This window comes from Lissotriton helveticus, chromosome 10, assembly GCF_964261635.1.
Source record: "Lissotriton helveticus chromosome 10, aLisHel1.1, whole genome shotgun sequence".
Classification (NCBI taxonomy): Eukaryota; Metazoa; Chordata; class Amphibia; order Caudata; family Salamandridae; genus Lissotriton; species Lissotriton helveticus.
Genome location: NC_136071.1, coordinates 672,074,664 through 672,095,610, shown reverse-complemented (window position 1 = coordinate 672,095,610; position 20,947 = coordinate 672,074,664). Strand labels below are relative to the sequence as shown.

The 20,947-nt window shown below is 47.7% G+C and overlaps 1 protein-coding gene across 4 annotated transcripts in view; it reads left to right on the top strand.

Moving 5' to 3' along the window:
* ACVR2B (activin A receptor type 2B) overlaps positions 1–20,947 on the top strand; it is a 376,358-nt gene that overhangs the window by 262,233 nt on the left and 93,178 nt on the right. The gene's annotated exons all lie outside the window — the stretch shown is intronic.

Here is a 20,947-nt window from a genome sequence, read left to right as displayed (position 1 = left end):
CCACTCTTTCAAATAACTGCAGTGGTTTGACCTACCATGCATGTCCAAAGGCTACTTACACATGATTTTCTCCTTTGTCTAATTATTTTCCTCACAGTATTCGATTACTAAAGTGACATTACAAATTATCACAGTTGCTTCCTTGAACAACCTGCAGTACCATGCAAGAAAACTAGTGCACACATTGAGGATTGGTCTGTGCAGTTCTGTATTCCATACAGCGAAAGCTGCTGGTTGTGAAAGATCTATTGTGGGCTTACCAAGATCTTACAGTGGGCTTAGTCATCCCTTTACTAACCATTGGCTAGCTTTATTTTCACTCTTTCTTGCTTCTAATTCAGTGTCTTTACTGGTGCCATCTTGTTTGACTTTCCCTTGGAGCATAATCTCTTTACCCTTCGTTTGAATAGCTAACTGAATTCTAGCACTGCTCACTTTTAGTAAACCTTTAAAAAAAAATTTTGGTTAAGAACTCAATCTGCGTGCGTGTGCTTTCCAGCCCTTCCCTAGTAACCTTTGTGTTTCTCCACCCCTGCTCCATATTACTCTCTCCCTCGCTGTTCTCTTATGTAGTTCTGCCCCATCGTTCTGCTCTTGTTACAGTCTCCTTCTGCTACGTTTTCTACCCAGCTTTATTTTTATTTATTGCTCCCTCATGCCTTCGCCATCCTTTTTTGATTTTTTTTCTTCATTTTTTTGGAGTGCGCGTCTGCAAGTAACCACCTTGACTGCTACACATGCAAACATCTTAAATTAGTACATCCACTTTGGACAGATATATATTCATTGAACAAACCAAAGGTTGCAGGGACGTTGTGGTTAGGATCACATTTCAATCCTACTATACCAGTGACATTTACCAGTTATAGTTAGCTGAGCTAACTATAACGTAAGCCCCCTTAATGAACTGCTTATGACCTTACATATTACATTACTTATGACCTTACATATTACATTACTTATGACTTGTCAAATGACATCACTGATGACATCATCCAGTGGGCTTAGTCATCCCTTTACTAACCATTGGCTAGCTTTATTTTCACTCTTTCTTGCTTCTAATTCAGTGTCTTTACTGGTGACTTTCCCTTGGAGCATAATCTCTTTACCCTTCGTTTGAATAGCTAACTGAATTCTAGCACTGCTCACTTTTAGTAAACCTTTAAAAAAAAATTTTGGTTAAGAACTCAATCTGCGTGCGTGTGCTTTCCAGCCCTTCCCTAGTAACCTTTGTGTTTCTCCACCCCTGCTCCATATTACTCTCTCCCTCGCTGTTCTCTTATGTAGTTCTGCCCCATCGTTCTGCTCTTGTTACAGTCTCCTTCTGCTACGTTTTCTACCCAGCTTTATTTTTATTTATTGCTCCCTCATGCCTTCGCCATCCTTTTTTGATTTTTTTTCTTCATTTTTTTGGAGTGCGCGTCTGCAAGTAACCACCTTGACTGCTACACATGCAAACATCTTAAATTAGTACATCCACTTTGGACAGATATATATTCATTGAACAAACCAAAGGTTGCAGGGACGTTGTGGTTAGGATCACATTTCAATCCTACTATACCAGTGACATTTACCAGTTATAGTTAGCTGAGCTAACTATAACGTAAGCCCCCTTAATGAACTGCTTATGACCTTACATATTACATTACTTATGACCTTACATATTACATTACTTATGACTTGTCAAATGACATCACTGATGACATCATCCAGTGAGTGTTTTCTAAAACATTGAGTGTTAAACATATATATCAAGGTTCTACAAAATTAAAAATAGTATACTCTCTCTACCACTTAGTGATACTATTTCTAAAATATATATGTGAGTGGCTGTGACTGTGTGTATCTGTGTGAGAGGGGGTATCTGAGTGCCTGTATGGGTGTGGGTGTGTGTGTGTGTGTCTGTATGGTGTATAAGTAGGCGTGTTAGTAGCTGTGTATGTGGGTGAGTGAATGGGTGGGTCAGTAGCTGTATGAGTGAGTTCCTGTGTGAGCGACTATGGGTGAAGGAGTGGGTATGTAACTGATTGTATGGGTGAGTGAGTAGGTGTCTGGCTGTATAAGTGAGTGACTGGCTGTAGGGGTGAGTGTTTGAGTGGTTGTTTGGTTAAGTTAGTTGGTGTGTGAGTGGCTGTATTGTAGAGCAAGTGTCTGTGTGAATGGATGTATGGGTGAGGTGAGTGTGTGGATGCTTGTATGGATATGTGAATGGGTATGCAGCTAACAACTTCTTAATTTCACTGGTTTTGTGTGAGTGAAATAATGCCCCTGTAACATTTTTTTTTGTGACTTTCTAAATTGTTTTACATTTTATTTCCGAAGTATAACGACCCTGTAACCTTTGGTTTTGTAAGTGAATATGTAGATGTTTATATACATATTCTCCAAGCTAATGCTTTTGCTGCACGCTTCCAGTGAAAAAACAAACCACTCCAGACCAGGCAGAATAAAGGTTAGTTTAATTCACAAAACCAAAGTGATGACACGTTTCAACCACAGCGCAGGTCGTGGTCACATGACTCCAGGTCCCACTCGTGACCTTTTTAGGTCTCGCCTGTCGATGCGCATGCGCATCGAGCAAGGCGAGAGTATTGGCACTTATCCGCTCTTTATCCACACTGCAAGGAATCGTGGCGATTCCTTGCAGTGCACGAGAAATTTAAGCTCAATGCGCATGCGCATTGAGCTTAAATGCGCGTGCACATGCCCCCAGCCTTGCCTACTCTCTCTCACAGCCTCCCCCAGCTCCGCCCCCTCACTACTTGATTGCACGGCCGCTAGGCCGTGCCTCCCCTACTCTCCTCCCCCCTCCTCCTCTCCTCCCCTGCCTGCCTGCCGCTAGGCCGTGCCTCCCCTACTCTCCTCCCCCCTCCTCCTCCTACTCTCCTCCCCTGCCTGCCTGCCTGCCGTGTCGCACCTCTCCCCTCTCCGCCCCCTCCCCTGCCCGCCCCCTCCCCTGCCCGCCGTGTTACGGTGAAAGGCTTGTTTTTTGTTTGTATAATTTAACCCGCTCCGCCCCCTCCCCTTCCCTCCGTGTCGCATTTCTCCTCCCCCCTCCCCTCTCTTCCGTCCGTCCGTCTTGTTTTCTTTCTCTCCTGCCTCTTGTTATCATTTTTCAACCATGCGGCTTAGTGGGCATCACACTGGGGCGCAGTTGTGGCACGACTTGCGGTGCACGCCAGTGCATCAGTTTATTTCGTTACCGCCTCCCGCTTTTTTAGGTTTACATCAATTACTTTGTTTCTAGAGGCGTTTCCATATCATCAATACGTCATCTAACAGGCGTGTTTACTAGGCGTTTTCATTTACTATTTGGTCCTCACTATCGCCTGTTAAAGGGATATCCCCCCTAGGGGCGGCGTTCTAGCTACCTCAGCATTGCTTTAACCATAACGATTGGCCCTTATAGAAAGAGACAGATGGCGGCACATTGGGTCATTTCGTATTGCCAACGGCTGCGGGACGCCATCACTCATCCTTTATGCGGCTCCCGGAGGTTGTCATACATAGAACGGAATATCTTTTTCTCCGGTAAGGAAGCGTTTCTCGCCCGTTAGTAAACCCCATTCTGTTTTAATTAATTATATACCGAATAACAATCTACAACCTATTTGGGTTTGTTTTATTCACCTTTATTTTTAGAAACGCAAACCTGGCGTGGTGATACATCCTCCCACTCCTCCATTACGACGGCAAGCTCCTATGACTCTTTATTGATCTAGACGATAACAGTAACAGTTTTCATATTTGTTTTCGGTAACATTAGATTATCAGCTTTAACGCAACGTGTCGCTTAATTCTGTTCTAGCCGAGTCGTCGGGGGTAGTAAACGCAATACCAATGAAACCATACACAGCAAAACAAGAACGTTTTTGTCTTGTGCTTATCTGTCCTGCGTCTAAAGTATTTTGTTTCCTTAAAGGCAATAGGGATGGAACGTTCGGCGCCTGGAATGCTTGGATTGGCGCTATTTTGGCTCGTCAGTTCCCATGAGAAAATGGCTGAGCCAGAGCTAGACATCGGGCCCGAGCCAGCCGCGAGACCTGCTTTTCTTGCCCACCTTTACTTCCAAGCACGACAAGCCCTGCTAGATAAGTTGCTCTGAAAGTGAACCTGGTGTCGATGGGTACAGAGAGGTGAAGTGCATTCTTATGCAACGATTTCCATTGCATGACCTGTTTTGTAATAGCCGTTCGTCAGAGTGCATGAGTCATTCAAATATTCGTTCTTAGGAATATAGGCCTAATGGCTATCTATTTCCAGTGCCAGGTGTTGTCATGATCATAAAGCCACGGTTTTTTATTTAATACACATGTTTACATGGCCATTCGTGCTACTCCATGACAGCATTGCCACCGCATAATTAACAATACGAAGGACCCTCATTAACGTGGCAGGAGGTAGCTTGGGTACTAATATGATGCTATTTGGCTGCTGGATGGGGGTTGCTTAGTGGGAGTTGAGGGGCATTGTTTTATCCATTTGCAAAACTCGTGCTTTAGGCCATATTTGTGTGCTGCACCCGAGTAACCCTTTCTGAGTTAATGTGCTGAGCATGATGTATAGCTAAGCTGTGCTGTTCTATTTTACGTAGGCCACTACCTTACATTATTGCTCCAATAAAAATATTTTTTTTTAACGTGGCAAGAGGTTTATATTTAGTTAAAGATACAAAGGAAAACATTATAAAATTCCTTCTTTACCGATTTTTCTCTAGAAGCAAAGAAGAAAAGAAGTAACAAATAATCCAATATGGATGTCAAAGGGCAAAATCATACATTAATAGTTTAGAGAACAGCAGATTTAGAGTATTTGGAATACATTATCTTCACTCTGTGTATTTTATAGACTGTAAACATTCCTCAAAGTTAGTGTGAGAAGCTGGCTTGGTATATTGTATTGTATTGTATTGTAATTCTTCACTCACCCTCAACCCCTCACCCTCACTCACCCTCAACGCCTCACCCTCAATCACCCTCAACCCCTCACCCACCTTCACTCACCCTCACTCACCCTCACCCTCCCTCAACCCCTCATCCTCACTCACCCTCAACCCCTCATCCTCACTCACCCTCAACCCCTCACCCTCACTCACCCTCAACCCCTCACCCTCACTCACCCCCACTCACCCTCAACCCCTCACCCTCAACCCCTCACCCTCACTCACCCTCACTCACCCTCAACCCCTCACCCACCCTCAACCCCTCACCCTCACTCACCCTCACTCACCCACACTCACACTCACCCACCCTCACTCACCCTCACTCACCTTCACCCTCAACCCCTCACCCTCAACCCCTCACCCTCAACCCCTCACCCTCAACCCCTCACCCTCAACCCCTCACCCTCCCTCACCCTCACTCACCCTCACTCACCCTCAACCCCTCACCCTCACTCACCCTCAACCCCTCACCCTCACTCACCCTCAACCCCTCACCCTCAATCCCTCACCCACACTCACCCTCACTCACCCTCACTCACCCTCACCCTCACTCACCCTCACTCACCCTCACTCACCCTCACTCACCCTCACCCTCACTCACCCTCACTCACCCTCACCCCCTCACCCTCACTCACCCTCACTCACCCTCACCCTCACTCACCCTCAACCCCTCACCCTCACTCACCCTCAACCCCTCACCCTCACTCACCCTCAACCCCTCACCCACCCTCAACCCCTCACCCTCACTCACCCTCAACCCCTCACCCTCACTCACCCTCAACCCCTCACCCTCAACCCCTCACTCACCCTCACTCACCCTCACTCACCCTCACTCACCCTCAACCCCTCACTCACCCTCACTCACCCTCACTCACCCTCACCCTCAACCCCTCAGCCTCACCCTCACTCACCCTCACCCTCAACCCCTCAGCCTCACCCTCACTCACCCTCAACCCCTCACCCTCCCTCAACCTCATGCTAAAGATTTAAAAAAAAAACCCATAAACAATTCTAAAAGCACTAACTCTAATGCTGCGAGACCTATTGCATTTCTAATGCTTGTTTTACATCATTGCTGATTAACATAAACGGAGTCTGTTGGATGTAAGGATATACAGTCACCCTGATAATTGACTTGTTGAAATGATACATTTGTACAATTTATATGTGGTGCATATTTTATATTTTTACATACGGTAATGTTTTTTAAACCATACAGGATGAAGTGCCCACCGGCATTCAGCACGTTTCCCGTGTTCATTACTGTACGCACTTGTTAATACATATATTTTGCTTTTTTCTCGTTTACATATGGAAACATGGTCCAACTGCCATTAGGATATTTAAATAAATATATATAATGATGTTTTTTAATTAAATGGGCAGCTAATATACTCCCCCCCCCCCCCCCCCACCCTTTAAATCACCGTCCGAACCCCAACCCCCTGACCTTCTGAGCTCCATCCCAATGTATCCTAGTTTACCCAGAAGACATTTCAGAGAATTACAAGCACTGTTTTCTCCAGTATTGCAACATTGACTAAGTCGTCGACAGATGGAGACTCGAAGGCACCGTCGACGAGCCCGTCGGCGGTGATACCGTTTTAACCCGCACCTTTGCAGCCTTCCTCGACGGAGTCTTATGCAGCGTAGTCGACGATTGACTATCCTTTACAGACTTCTCAGATGTCAGAGAAGAAGGCTTTTTAAAAGGTATAGGAGACTTCGCTGCTGCTGAAGGCAGTCCTTCCCTCTCCTTTGCACCATGGTGAGATTATTTGCTAGGACTTCGGCTCTCAGAGTCAAGGGTGGTCTTTTTTTAGGTCTTTGCGTGGCGGTCTGTAGATGGTGAAGGGGAAGCCCTACCCCTCTTCACTGACCTTCTGGACGAAGTGGCAGATGACGATCCTTCGCGGTCACTTGACAGTGTTTCCTTTCTCGACTTCAGCTTGTGGAACCAGGTGAGAAGGCGACCCTCACGGACCTGGAGAGTCTTTGTTGAAAAGGTGCGGCAGATTTTGCAGTCCGCTACCTTGTGGTCCGGTTACAGTCAGTAGTGTAGTCTTGATGCCTGTCCTCCACATAAAACCTTTTCTTGCCACAGGTGGAAAAACCCTTAAAAAGGGCTTTTTTTTCTTTGTCAGACATTCCAAGAAGAAATATCAAACAATCCTGAAGAAAAAACTGCTGAAAAAACAGTAGAACAGAGTTGAAGTGAGCATAGCTCAAAGGAGACTCCCTTTGCACAACGTGCGGTAGAAAATCTGAGGGTCTGAGTTTCTCTCATCAAGGTTCTTGAGGGTGAGGCTGTTCTGATTGGTGGTTCAGAATTGTTTGGGCTCTTTTACATAAAGAGGTGTATAGATTGCAAAAGGAGAATGGGCCTAGGCCTAGTTTCTTCTTTTGTAATGTTTTTTTATTGATATTTTATGTATACCGAGATTCCCATCTCGACGACGGGTAATGGTTCAAGCATGAGAATCTATGAGAGCTTCTAATAATGGAGAACCAAAGTTACAGGTAAGTAACTTGTTTTCTTACTGCCCGAGTCAGGGGCGATTGGAAACAAGGATCAAGCTAATGTGTTTGCCCTAAAGTAAAAACCCTATAAAAAGATTTTATTTTAAAATAAACAACTGCCTCTTATTCAAACTCACGGCAAAGCATTGCCCAAATATAAATGGTTTTATTTAGAGACTGTTGGAAGAAAAATGCGTAAAATCCAATAATTTTATGTTTGATTTTGGTGCTGTAATGCAAGTTTTGTGATAAAGGTGAAAAATGTATTAGCTACATGCAGCTAGGCTTCCATTACCAAGTATAAAACGTTCAGTAGGGTTTTATCAAGTGGAATACAGTGTTGCACTACCCTCTTGTGGAAACTTTAAAGAAGTATACGCAGTGTGCTGCTTTTTAGGTCTTACTTAGATAGTTCATGCGCTCCCTCTCAAGGCATGCTGTATCTACTATATGGGCTCTGTGCACGCCTATCCGTTCTCTTTAGTTCCTTAATGTGCCTTTCGAAACTCCCTTGTTTTCGCTGCTGAATAGTTTACATTTGTCCTGCCTTTTGCTGTTTTAGTCATGCCCTTGAGACTGGCCCTGTTACATGGATCACTTCACTATCAGCCATAAATGGTAGTTACGGCACACTACTCTTTCTATTTCCTTTGCTGTTTGGCTTTCCGAACATGCTCAACTGAGGGCTGCAAATCATGTCCTTATCTTGTTTTCCACTGTTCACAAGAGCTTTTTCAGCTGCAGGCTGTATTTTTTTCATGCTAGAACATTTTTGGCTTCTTTAGCTCAAATTGTTGTACAGCGTTTTAGGATCGAAGCGTAATTTACCGATGCATGCCCTTGTATAGTTATAATTCACATTGCCCTTATATAGGCATAGAAATCATAACCATATTTAGACATAGCCCATGCAGTCCAAAATGCAGGCATGGTTACTTCCACTCGTTCCAAAAAGCCACAACAATTTCTTGGAAAACTTGGCTTCAGCAGTCGGGGACATCCCCTTGCTTGAATATTGATCTGTCCTAGAAATCATGGAGTTTTCAAAGAACTACCATTCCCTTGGGGTTCTTTGGTGACCTTATTATGCCCGACTTTACGTCAAACTAGGCACCTTCAAGGTATAAATATGCCTACACCTAGCAAACATACGGTGGTTCGGAGCTGCTTGACTATCTGCTTGCCCAACGCAGCTTGCTACAGCAAGTGCCGAAGGAAACCGACCCTCCATCTGACGCATTGATCGAGAAGCTGTCATTTCTCTCGCTGAGAATCCAGCTCCAGTGTTTCCAAGCTCCCCTTGCGGGGTGTTGAGAAATCGAGTCCGAGACAGAGATACCAGACGACCTTCTTCTAAAACCAAGTTAGGGAGCTGATTAGACCCAAAGTGAAATCTTGGATAGATTCTTGGCAAAGAAACTACATTTATGCTACACCACACTTACTTCTTCCCTCGTACTAGACCTATGTTAGGTACATTGGGGTAGGCGTATTTTAGAAGCACCAGTTGAGTACTTTTAGCCTTTGTTATATATGTATGTATTTTTATGGCTTAGAAACCATACAATGCTTTTACAGTATTTTTTTTATAATACTCTTCTTACTGTATGCATTATACTTTGCAACCAGTATTACGATTGTAGCAGTTCACTTTACTTGCATGAGAAAGAAGACTGTTAAATAAATCCTTTATTGAAAACGCCGGTCTCTCTATTTCTCTGCACCTCTGATGAAACGAAGCATGCACGACTGACTGAGTAAAATATCTATCTATTGTTTCCACGACTCTGAAGATACGTTTTATCTTGGGGAAACAAAGTTGTCTATGCGATTGCCAGAAACTAATCACTTCTTGTTTATTGGAGAAAGTTTCTAGTGAACTCTGAGCTAGTTGGCACTCACAATTAAGTCTAATATATTCGATAGAAACCTACTCATCCTCAGTCCTACGTCACATATGTAGGATATATTATCCTATGGCACAGAGCCTATGGGGAATATCGGAACTACACTACAAAATGTCCAAACCTTAAATTCTAATCTTAGTCTATGGAAGTGTAGTTTAAGAAGACAACAGACAGTAAGATCAAACTATTTACATTGTGCTTTTAACAGCGTGATCATTTGGATACGATTAAAGAGGTAAACCTGCTGTTATTGCTCCATTTTATGACAATGGAAACAGCTTCAAGTGGCGCACTTTCAACTTCTGATGCTTTTTCTAGATTTAAATTGTTGTTGAAATAAAACCAATATCAAGGGAGGCCTCCTTGTGCTCTCCAAACAAGCAATGTAATGTGAGGTTACTTAACAATATATCCTGCAAGTAGACAGTGCAACACCACTGCAGCACCACCTCAGCTTCAGAGCAGCACCAGTCAGTGTCACTTAGCACCACTCCAGCAACACCACCTGAGCACCACCACAACAATACCTCTACACCAGCGTAGCACCACCCCCTCTACACCAGCGCAGCACCACCCCCTCTACACCAGCGCAGCACCACCCCCTCTACACCAGCGCAGCACCACCCCCTCTACACCAGCGCAGCACCACCCCCTCTACACCAGCGCAGCACCACCCCCTCTACACCAGCGCAGCACCACCCCCTCTACACCAGCGTAGCACCACCCCCTCAACACCAGCGTAGCACCACCCCCTCAACACCAATGCAGCACCACCCCCTCTGCACCAGTGCAATACCACCTCACTATCAGCGCACCACTATCTCAGCATAAGTGCAGCATCTCCGCATTGGTGTAGCACCACCATAGCGTCACTTAGCACCAGTACAGCATCTCCTCAGCATCACTAAACACCACCTCAGCATCATCTCAGCCCCAGCACAGCATCAACAAACCACCACCTCAGCGCAGCACCACCTCCTCACCAGCGCAACAGCAAATCCGCACCACCTCAGTATCGCTGAGCACCACCTAAGGATCGCTCAGCACCACCTGAACATCACCACCAGCGTAGCCCCATCATAGTATCAGCACAGCACTACTTCCTCATCTGTGCACCGCCACCAGTGCAATAACAACTCTGCATCAGCGCAGCTCCACCTCAACAACAGCTTGGCACAAGCGCAGTACTATCCCTGCACCAGCGCAGCACCAAATCATCAAACCACCACCTGAACCACAGCACCACCTTTGCATCCGTGCAACACCACCAGCACAGCACTACCGCCTCAGGATGTCTTTGCACCAGCACAGCCCCTCTGCGCCAAAACAGCATTTCTCGGCACCAGCACACTATCACTCAGCGCCAACACCATCACTCAGTACCACCTCTGCATCACTCAACACCACTACAGCACCACCTAAACGTCAGCACAGCAATACCGCTGCATCAGTGCACCAGTGCAGCGCCACCTCGGCACCAGTGCAGCGCCACCTCGGCAACAGTGCAGTGCCACCTCGGCACAAGTGCAGCGACAGCAGTGCAGTGCCACCTCGGCTGCAGTGCCACCTCGTCAGCAGTGAAGTGCCAACAACTCGTCAGCAGTGCAGCGCCAACAACTCGGCAGCAGTGCAGCGGCAACAACTCGGCAGCAGTGCAGCGGCAACAACTCGGCACCAGCGCAGGGCAACAACTCGGCACCTGCGCAGCGGCAGCAACTCGGCACCTGCGCAGCGGCAGCAACTCGGCACCTGCGCAGCGGCAGCAACTCGGCACCTGCGCAGCGGCAGCAACTCGGCACCTGCGCAGCGGCAGCAACTCGGCACCTGCGCAGCGGCAGCAACTCGGCACCTGCGCAGCGGCAGCAACTCGGCACCTGCGCAGCGGCAGCAACTCGGCACCTGCGCAGCGGCAGCAACTCGGCACCTGCGCAGCGGCAGCAACTCGGCACCTGCGCAGCGGCAGCAACTCGGCACCTGCGCAGCGGCAGCAACTCGGCACCTGCGCAGCGGCAGCAACTCGGCACCAGCGCAGCGGCAGCAACTCTGCACCAGCGCAGCGGCAGCAACTCTGCACCAGCGCAGCGGCAGCAACTCTGCACCAGCGCAGCGGCAGCAACTCTGCACCAGCGCAGCGCAGCGGCAGCAACTCTGCACCAGCGCAGCGGCAGCAACTCTGCACCAGCGCAGCCACTCTGCACCAGCGCAGCCACTCTGCACCAGCGCAGCCACTCTGCACCAGCGCAGCCGCAGCAACTCTGCACCACCTGAGGATCGCTCAGCACCACCTGCACATCACCACCAGCGTAGCCCCATCATAGTATCAGCAGAGCACTACTTCCTCATCTGTGCACCGCCACCAGTGCAATAACAACTCTGCATCAGCGCAGCACCACCTCAACAGCATCTTGGCACAAGCGCAGTACTATCCCTGCACCAGCACAGCACCAAATCAAACCACCACCTGAACAACAGCACAGCACCACCTTCATACAGGCACCCCACTGCTTCCACACCAATGCAGCAGCACTTCAGCACCACCTCAGTGTAGCACCAGCTAAGTACCACCACAGACCACCTCACACTCAGCACAGCACCACCAACGAAGCTTCATCCCAGTACAATCTCAGCATCATTCAGTGCTATCTCAGTCCGTCCTTGCAATCTGGCATCTGTTGATTGTTTTGCCGCTCGTGTACTATTTCCCACCTCCACTCCTGTTGTTTGTCCCCCTCAACGATCCCCCATACCAAAAAAGCTATAAGAAACCGGCATTAGCTGCCAGCACTGCAAAGACAAAAAAACGAGAAGACATTTTTTTATGATAATTCTGTTTTTTAATAGATTTGGTCAGTTGTACATAATGTTGTCTTGTTTTTTTTATTTATATATATATATATATATATATATATATATATATATATATATATATATATATATATATATATATATATATATATATATATATATATTAAGAAAAATGCTTATAACACTTTATTATAACTTTTCAATATGCTGCACAGCAGCCACAATGCTGTACAGCATAGCTTATAGACATTGGCAAAGCCAATAGCTCTAGTTAAACACTTATAAGGTCCCAAAGACGAGACCAGTAGGCTATGCCATTGTTATCTTTTTTTCCTCCAGTAACATCCTAATGTCTGTGGATGTTTTTTTGCTATTAAGTCACTGTAACCCAGTAAAACCCTGTTAAATAATAAAAATATTAAAGTAAGAAACCTGCATTAATACGTGGCTTCTTGCTTACCTATTCATCTAAACATGGGACACCCAATATTCCATGGGACTTGGGTAATACGATTATCAGAGAACAGTGTTTTCTTAGGGCTCATTTCTGTATTAGATAATGTTTCAATAGTGCATTTGGCCTAATAAGAATCTCGTGAATTCAGCACACATGCAATGAGATTCTGGTTTGGGCAATTGTACTATTAAAATAAATGAGTCTTGGTGGGGAAGGGGGGGACGTTGTTGCCTGATATACTTTCTTAATTAGCATATAAACTTTTAAATGTGTCTAAAGTTGTTTTAAGTAGCACTTCTGCCACCAATTGTGACCTGATAATGCTTTATAAAATTGGTGTGATAATTCCATCCTTTTTCATCTACCATGTATGAAAGGCTAAGCCATTCTTCCCGGTATTCGAACATGTGCTCTGCAGGTTGCAAATAGACATGTCACACATGAATTAACCAATTAAACGGTTTCAAGAGATTTTAGCATGTTGCAGCCTTGAACTGAATGAGTGCGTTTCATTTTCTACTTTTGTTCTTTGGAAGCTTGCTCCAGCCACACTATCCCCTCTCATCCCAAGCCTTCTCCCCAACACCCCCTACAATTTAACTCGTAACCGTTGAAGTTAAGATTTTGAGTAATCCAATATTTAGGGTGTGGCAGCTGTTCAACAATGACACTCTCCTGAAGTCTGACCTTTCACGGCCTCCAATTGCCAGTGGGCGGCAAGATTCACCATCAACTCCTCCACTGGCTCAACATCATTTCGGACAGGTGGGTTTTGCAGATAGTCCGAAGGGGCTACTCCCTCCCCTTCGAGACGACCCCTCCATCCATGCCACCTCGATACCATCGCATGTTGAAGGATCACCTGGCCCTTGTCCAACAGGAAGTTATGGCTCTCTTGGCCAAGGGAACCGTTGAGCGAGATCCTGCCCCAGAAGTAGGATGTGTTTGTTATTCCCACTACATTCTGGTGCCCAAGAAGGACATGGGCCTGCGTCCTATCTTGGATCTCAGGAACATCACCCACTTTCTCCGAAGGCGAACTTCAAAATGTTGACACTGGCTCAGGTCCTGTCTGCCCTCGACCCTGGAGACTTTATGGTAACGTTGGATTTGCAGGATGCTTATTTTCACATCCCCGTCCTGCCGGCCCATAGGCGTTACCTACGGCTCACAGTAGGTCACCAGCACTTTCAGTTTACCATGCTCCCCTTTGGCCTTATCAGCGCCCCTCGGATGTTGACGAATTAGATGGTGGTGGTCGCAGCTCATCTGCACAGAGCAGGGGTTCCAGTCTTCCCATATCTCGACGACTGACTGTTGAAGGCGGGTTCGCCCCAAGCTGTCGTCTCCCACCTCCAGACTATGCCAACCTCCTGCATTTGCTGGGGTTCACCATCATCATGCTGTATACACACCTGATTCCCTCGCACAAGCTCCTTTTCATCGGAGTGGTTCTGTACACAACGCAGTTTCTGGCTTATCCTCCCGAGCAGCACGTCTGGGATATTCGGGCTATGATTCCGATCTTTCAGCTCTATCCCGGTTTTGGTCAGAATGACCCTGAGACTACTGGGCCTCATGACCTCCTGCTTCCTGCTGGTGGACTATGCTAGGTGGCATATGCAGGCTCTGTAGTGGGACCTGAAGTTCTAGTGGGCACAGCATCAGGGGAATCTTTATTTTCTGTCCAGATCTCGGAGGGCACTGCACATCAATTAAAGTGGTGGCTCACAAACCAGGATTGGGTCAACTGCAGGTTCTTCTCCCTTCCCCAGCCAGAGTTCACAGTGGTGACAGATACATCACTTCTGGGGTGGGGTGGCCACATGGGAGAGGCGGAGATCAGAGGCCTCTGGTCTCTGTTGGAGTGTGGGCTCCACATCAACCTTCTGGAGCTTCGGGCGATCCATCTTGCACTGAAGACATTCCTTCCTTCTGTCAAAGGGAGAGTAGTACAGGTGTTCACAGACAACACCACCACCATGTGGTACTGCAACAAACAGGGCGGGTGGGGTTGTGGACCCTATGTCAAGAGGCACTTCGTCTCTGGAAGTGGCTGGAACATCAGGGCATTTTTTTTTTGTTGTTGGTTAGACATCAGGGCATGTCCCACCTGGCAGGTTCTCTAAACGCCAGGGAGGACGAACTCAGCCGCTGGTGAATGATGGATCGTGAATGGCGTCTTCACTCGGAGGTGGTGCAAGGTCTCTTTCAGCAGTGGGGAGAGCCTTGGTTAGATCTATTCGCCACTGAAGAGAACGCACAATGTCAGCAGTTCTGCGTGTTGAAATTCCAAGGCGGCACTCGCTCTGGGACGTTTTTCGTCGTGAGTGGAGTTGCGGTCTTCTATACGCCTTTCAGCATATACCACTTCTACCCAGAGTGCTGAAGAAGATCAAGCGCGACCGGGCCCAAGTCATTCTTGTGGCCCCGGACTGGGCTTGAAGAGTATGGTATCCCAAGCCCTTACACTTAGCCATTGATCCTCCGATCAAACTTCCCCCTCTGGAGAATCTTCTGTCGCAGCAGCCGGTATGGTCCTCCACCTGAACCTGTCCAGCCTCCACCTCCTTGCGTGGAGATTGAACGGTGACAGTTGACAGCTTGCGACCTTCCTCTCGAAGTCTGTAATGTTACCTTGGCAGCCAGGCATCCCTCCACCAAAACTGTATACGCCTGTAGATGGAACAAATTTGTCCATGGTGCACCGCAAAGGCTGTGGATCCCCTTTCTGCACCCCTTTCAGAGGTTCTCCTCTTCATTCTTTCTTTGGCCCAGCAGGGCTCTGCTCTGGGCACTTTAAAAGGCTATCTTTCGGCCATTTCGGCCTTTCTTCGGCTTCCTGATCAGCCTTCTCTTTTCAAGTCCCCTATTGTAAATCGCTTCTTTGAGGGCAATACTCACTTGTTTCCTCCAATTCCTTTCATAATACTCCAGTGGGACTTGAACATGGTTCTGACCTACTTTCTGTGCTCTCCTTTTGAGCTGCTGCATAACTTTCCTCTAAGACTTTTGACTCTAAAAACTGCATTTTTGGTTACCATCACCCCTGCTCAGGGGGTGAGTGAGCTTCAAGCTCCTTCTTCCAACCTCCTTTCCTGGCTGTATATCCGGACAAAGTTGTCCTTCACACTAGGCCTTCTTTCCTTTCCAAAGTGGTTCCCTTTTTCCACATAGGACAGGACATCACTTTGCCCACCTTCTTCCCGCCCCCTTCTAAAGCAGTGGAGAGGCTCCACCGTCTGGATCCAAAAGGTGTGCTTTCATTCTATCTGGATCGCACAAAACAATTCCGGGTGGATGCCCAGCTCTTTTTTGGCTATGTGGGCACCAAGAAAGGTTGGGCCATGCAAAAACAAACCATCTCTCGATGGGACGTTCTTTGCATCAAAGCCCATTATTCCTTAGCGAAAAAGGAATATCCAGTGGGGTTGCATGCCCATTCCACCAGGGCGACAGCAGCTACTACATCTTTGGGACGTGGAGTCCCTTTTCAGGACATCTGCCAGGCAGCTACGTGGGCTCGGATGATTACAAATTGTTTTTGTTCCAAGATTTCTTGGAGTTTTTGAAGCTTATAACAACTCCTCCAAATATCCCACTTCTCAAAAACAAACTATCCACACAACATCATATCCTTTTGCAACAACAGATAACAGCTTTGTTGCAAAAAGCAGCTATAGAACTCTGCAACATTTTCACGGGACAGGAGTATATTCACAATACTTTATTATTCCCAAAAAGATTGAACTCTCCAGCCACCCTAGATCTCGGATCACAATCATGATATAATATCAGAAAATGTCCATATGGTCATAATATCAGAAATTGTCCATATGGTCACTCTACAAGAGATCATCCCTCTATCACAAAAAGGGGACTTCATTACAACCTTAGATATAGAAGAATGCTTATTTTCATATACCAATTCATCCTGCACACAGGAAGTACCTAAGATTACAATTACTAGGAAACCATTATCAATTCAAGGTTCGCCCCTTGGCATTATCACTGCACCAAGAATATTCACAAAATGTCTGACAGTGGTAGCAGCACATCTGCGCAAAGTAAATATTCATGTCTTCCCTTATCTAGACGACTAGCTAATCAAAGGAAACACATTCAAGCTTTGCAAACAAAACACTCAAAAGACCCTACATTTATTACATCAACTAGGGTTTACCGTCAACCTACAAAAATCTCATCTACAACAAGCAGCTGCTCCGTCGTATCTAGGGACAATGTCCAACACCACATTCATTAGTATGCCCAAACATAGACCGAATACACAACATAATAACATTAATTCAACCGTTTCAAACAGGAACTCACATTCCTGCCAAAATATTTCTCTGACTTCTAGGCATCATGGCATCTTGTATTCACATACTCCCACGTGCCAGACTAAATATGAGACCACTACAACAAAGTCTCTCTCAACAGTGGACTTAATCACTGGATCAACGTAAGAATCAAGTGTTGGTTAACAGCTGCACATATCGCTTTCAGCAGTTGTGGAATCCACACAGTCTATCCAAAGGGCAGCGCTTTCAGGACCCAGTTTCCCCAAATAGTTCTAACAGATCATTCCCAAATAGGATGAGGAGCACATTTCCACAACCTTACTATTGAGGGAATGTAGGACTCCAAACAGAAACATCTCTATATCAATCACCTAGACTTGCAAGCTGTTCATCTAGCAACAAAGTTGTCCTAATTTAAACGGACAATATCGCAACTATATATTTACAACAACTGGGGGGGGGGGGCACTCTCTCCAATTATCGCACTTAGCACAAAAAATATGGAAGTTAGCAATACACCACAACATTAAACTGCTTGCAGAATGTCTCCCATGGACAAGCAACCAAATTGCGGACTCTCTAAGCCATGGGTACTCACAAACTTTCTCTCGGGGGCCAAATTTACAGTGTGGTGTGTGTCCGAAGGCTGCACCGGTGGGGGCAGGGTCAGTGGGGGAGGGGGCGGGGCTGGAGCAACAACAACATCTGTGACCATGAGGTTGAACACGGGTCCCTGCAGCGGACGCCTCCGTCCACTGAGCTACCATACCCGGCATACACACATCTCTCTCGTTCTCTTTCTGTCTCTCTCTCTCTTTCTGTCTCTCTCTCTTTCTGTCTCTCTCTCTCTTTCTGTCTCTCTCTCTCTCGCTGTCTCCCACAGTCCCTCTGTCTCTGTCTCTCTCTCTCTCCCTCTCTCCCTCTCTCTCTCCCTCTCTCTGTCTCCTCTCTCTGTCTCCTCTCTCTGTCTCCCTCTCTCTGTCTCCCTCTCTCTGTCTCCCTCTCTCTGTCTCCCTCTCTCTGTCTCCCTCTCTCTGTCTCCCTCTCTCTGTCTCCCTCTCTCTGTCTCCCTCTCTGTCTCCCTCTCTGTCTCCCTCTCTGTCTCCCTCTCTGTCTCCCTCTCTGTCTCCCTCTCTGTCTCCCTCTCTGTCTCCCTCTCTGTCTCCCTCTCTGTCTCCCTCTCTGTCTCCCTCTCTGTCTCCCTCTCTGTCTCCCTCTCTGTCTCCCTCTCTGTCTCCCTCTCTGTCTCCCTCTCTGTCTCCCTCTCTGTCTCCCTCTCTGTCTCCCCCTCTCTGTCTCCCCCTCTCTGTCTCCCCCTCTCTGTCTCCCCCTCTCTGTCTCCCTCTCTCTGTCTCCCTCTCTCTGTCTCCCTCTCTCTGTCTCCCTCTCTCTGTCTCCCTCTCTCTGTCTCCCTCTCTCTGTCTCCCTCTCTCTGTCTCCCTCTCTCTGTCTCCCTCTCTCTGTCTCCCTCTCTCTGTCTCCCTCTCTCTGTCTCCCTCTCTCTGTCTCCCTCTCTCTGTCTCCCTCTCTCTGTCTCCCTCTCTCTGTCTCCCTCTCTCTGTCTCCCTCTCTCTGTCTCCCTCTCTCTGTCTCCCTCTCTCTGTCTCCCTCTCTCTGTCTCCCTCTCTCTGTCTCCCTCTCTCTGTCTCCCTCTCTCTGTCTCCCTCTCTCTGTCTCCCTCTCTCTGTCTCCCTCTCTCTGTCTCCCTCTCTCTGTCTCCCTCTCTCTGTCTCCCTCTCTCTGTCTCCCTCTCTCTGTCTCCCTCTCTCTGTCTCCCTCTCTCTGTCTCCCTCTCTCTGTCTCCCTCTCTCTGTCTCCCTCTCTCTGTCTCCCTCTCTCTGTCTCCCTCTCTCTCTGTCTCCCTCTCTCTCTGTCTCCCTCTCTCTCTGTCTCCCTCTCTCTCTGTCTCCCTCTCTCTCTGTCTCCCTCTCTCTCTGTCTCCCTCTCTCTCTGTCTCCCTCTCTCTCTGTCTCCCTCTCTCTCTGTCTCCCTCTCTCTCTGTCTCCCTCTCTCTCTGTCTCCCTCTCTCTGTCTCTCCCTCTCTGTCTCTCCCTCTCTGTCTCTCCCTCTCTGTCTCTCCCTCTCTGTCTCTCCCTCTCTGTCTCTCCCTCTCTGTCTCTCCCTCTCTGTCTCTCCCTCTCTGTCTCCCCCCCTCTCTGTCTCCCCCCCTCTCTGTCTCCCCCTCTCTCTGTCTCTCCCTCTCTCTGTCTCCCCCTCTCTCTGTCTCCCCCTCTCTCTGTCTCCCCCTCTCTCTGTCTCCCCCTCTCTCTGTCTCCCCCTCTCTCTGTCTCCCCCTCTCTCTGTCTCCCCCTCTCTCTGTCTCCCCCTCTCTCTGTCTCCCCCTCTCTCTGTCTCCCCCTCTCTCTGTCTCCCCCTCTCTCTGTCTCCCCCTCTCTCTGTCTCCCCCTCTCTCTGTCTCCCCCTCTCTCTGTCTCCCCCTCTCTCTGTCTCCCCCTCTCTCTGTCTCCCCCTCTCTCTGTCTCCCCCTCTCTCTGTCTCCCCCTCCCTCTGTCTCCCTCTCTCTCCTCACCCTGCCTGTGTGTCAGCCCGGGCTGAGACCGCTTCCCCTGGCGCGCGCACACAGCCGCACCCGAGCACTTCACAGGTCTTTAAAAGACCATTTGCATGTTAATGGAGCTTTGCTGTATTTCACCTCCTCTTAGCGCCCCTGCAGCTCCACTCTGACTATCGCTGAAATTAATTGCCCGGCCCCCACAGAGCAGCAGAGTCTGAGTGTTTGCAGACACTCTTTAAAAATGTTTTTTTAAAACAAGGGTACGATGTCTCAAGGTTCGCAGGCCACCACGGAAGGCTTGCCGGGCTGCTGGTGGCCTGCGGGCCGTACTAGGAGTACCCCTGCTCGAAGCAGAAGGCAACAAGTCCACGAATGGGAGATTCACCCAAGTGTGCTTCAACCATACTTTCACAAGTGGGGTTTCCAGAAATAGACCTGTTTGCAACAAAAGAAAACAGAAATGCCAATTCTTTGCAAGCAGATATATCATCAATCCCAGGGCAATGCTCTATGGATAAATTGGTCAGGGATATTTGCCTATGCTTTTCCAACTCTCCCACTACTATCAGTAGTTAGGAAACTCAGACTGACATCTCTCACCGTGATACTAATTGCTCCAATATTGGCTCGACAACCATGGTTTTCAACACTCATGGAGATGTCTCTAGTCCCACACGAGAAGCTTCACCTCAACCCAGACCTTCTCACACAGAACCATGGGACTCTTAAGACATCCCAATCCCAAAGAAATGAAACTTGCAATTTGGATCCTGAGGACTTAGAATCTGGAAACTTAAATTTACCTCAAATTGTGTGAACATTCTTTTTTATAAAATTTTTATTTTGCAATTATAAGTACAAACAGTAACACAGAAAGGATCATCCAGGTGATACACAGTCAGCCTCGCAATGACACCGAATCAAGAACATTGTCACCACGTATGGCACAGAATTTCCGCGCCACGTGGCGATAGCCATAGCATCAGCAGATCGGTGAGGCCAGCGTCCACAGCGGTCGAGGCGGGCGCCAAGGCGAAGGTTCCCCAATCCTACGCTCTGTACAATACAGCCAAACAGCTATGGAACCTGCAATAAGCAGTAGATACCCAGAATAACCAAAACCTAGAATTAACAAACCCCCTCCCCCCCTCCCCCCCATGGTGGTGACCCCCTCAAGCAGACACATTCATTCCTCTCCAAACTAGACCTGAAAGAGATGTAATGACCTCAAGGATGCCGGACATACAGCGGAGGGCAGACCCTTGGATAGAAAATCAACTAATGGACCCCATTGGAACTGAAAATTCTTGAAGTTACCCAGGAAGATATCCGCCATCCTCTCCATACTTAGAAGCTTCCAGAGTCGTGCGTGCCACAGAGAGATTGCCGGTGCCTCCTTCTTTTTCCAGGCAGCAGCCAGCGTAAGCTTGGCGGCGCCCAGACAAAGCCATAACATTTTTTTGTCGGCCCGAGTCTGGTGTTCAAGACCGGGTTCAC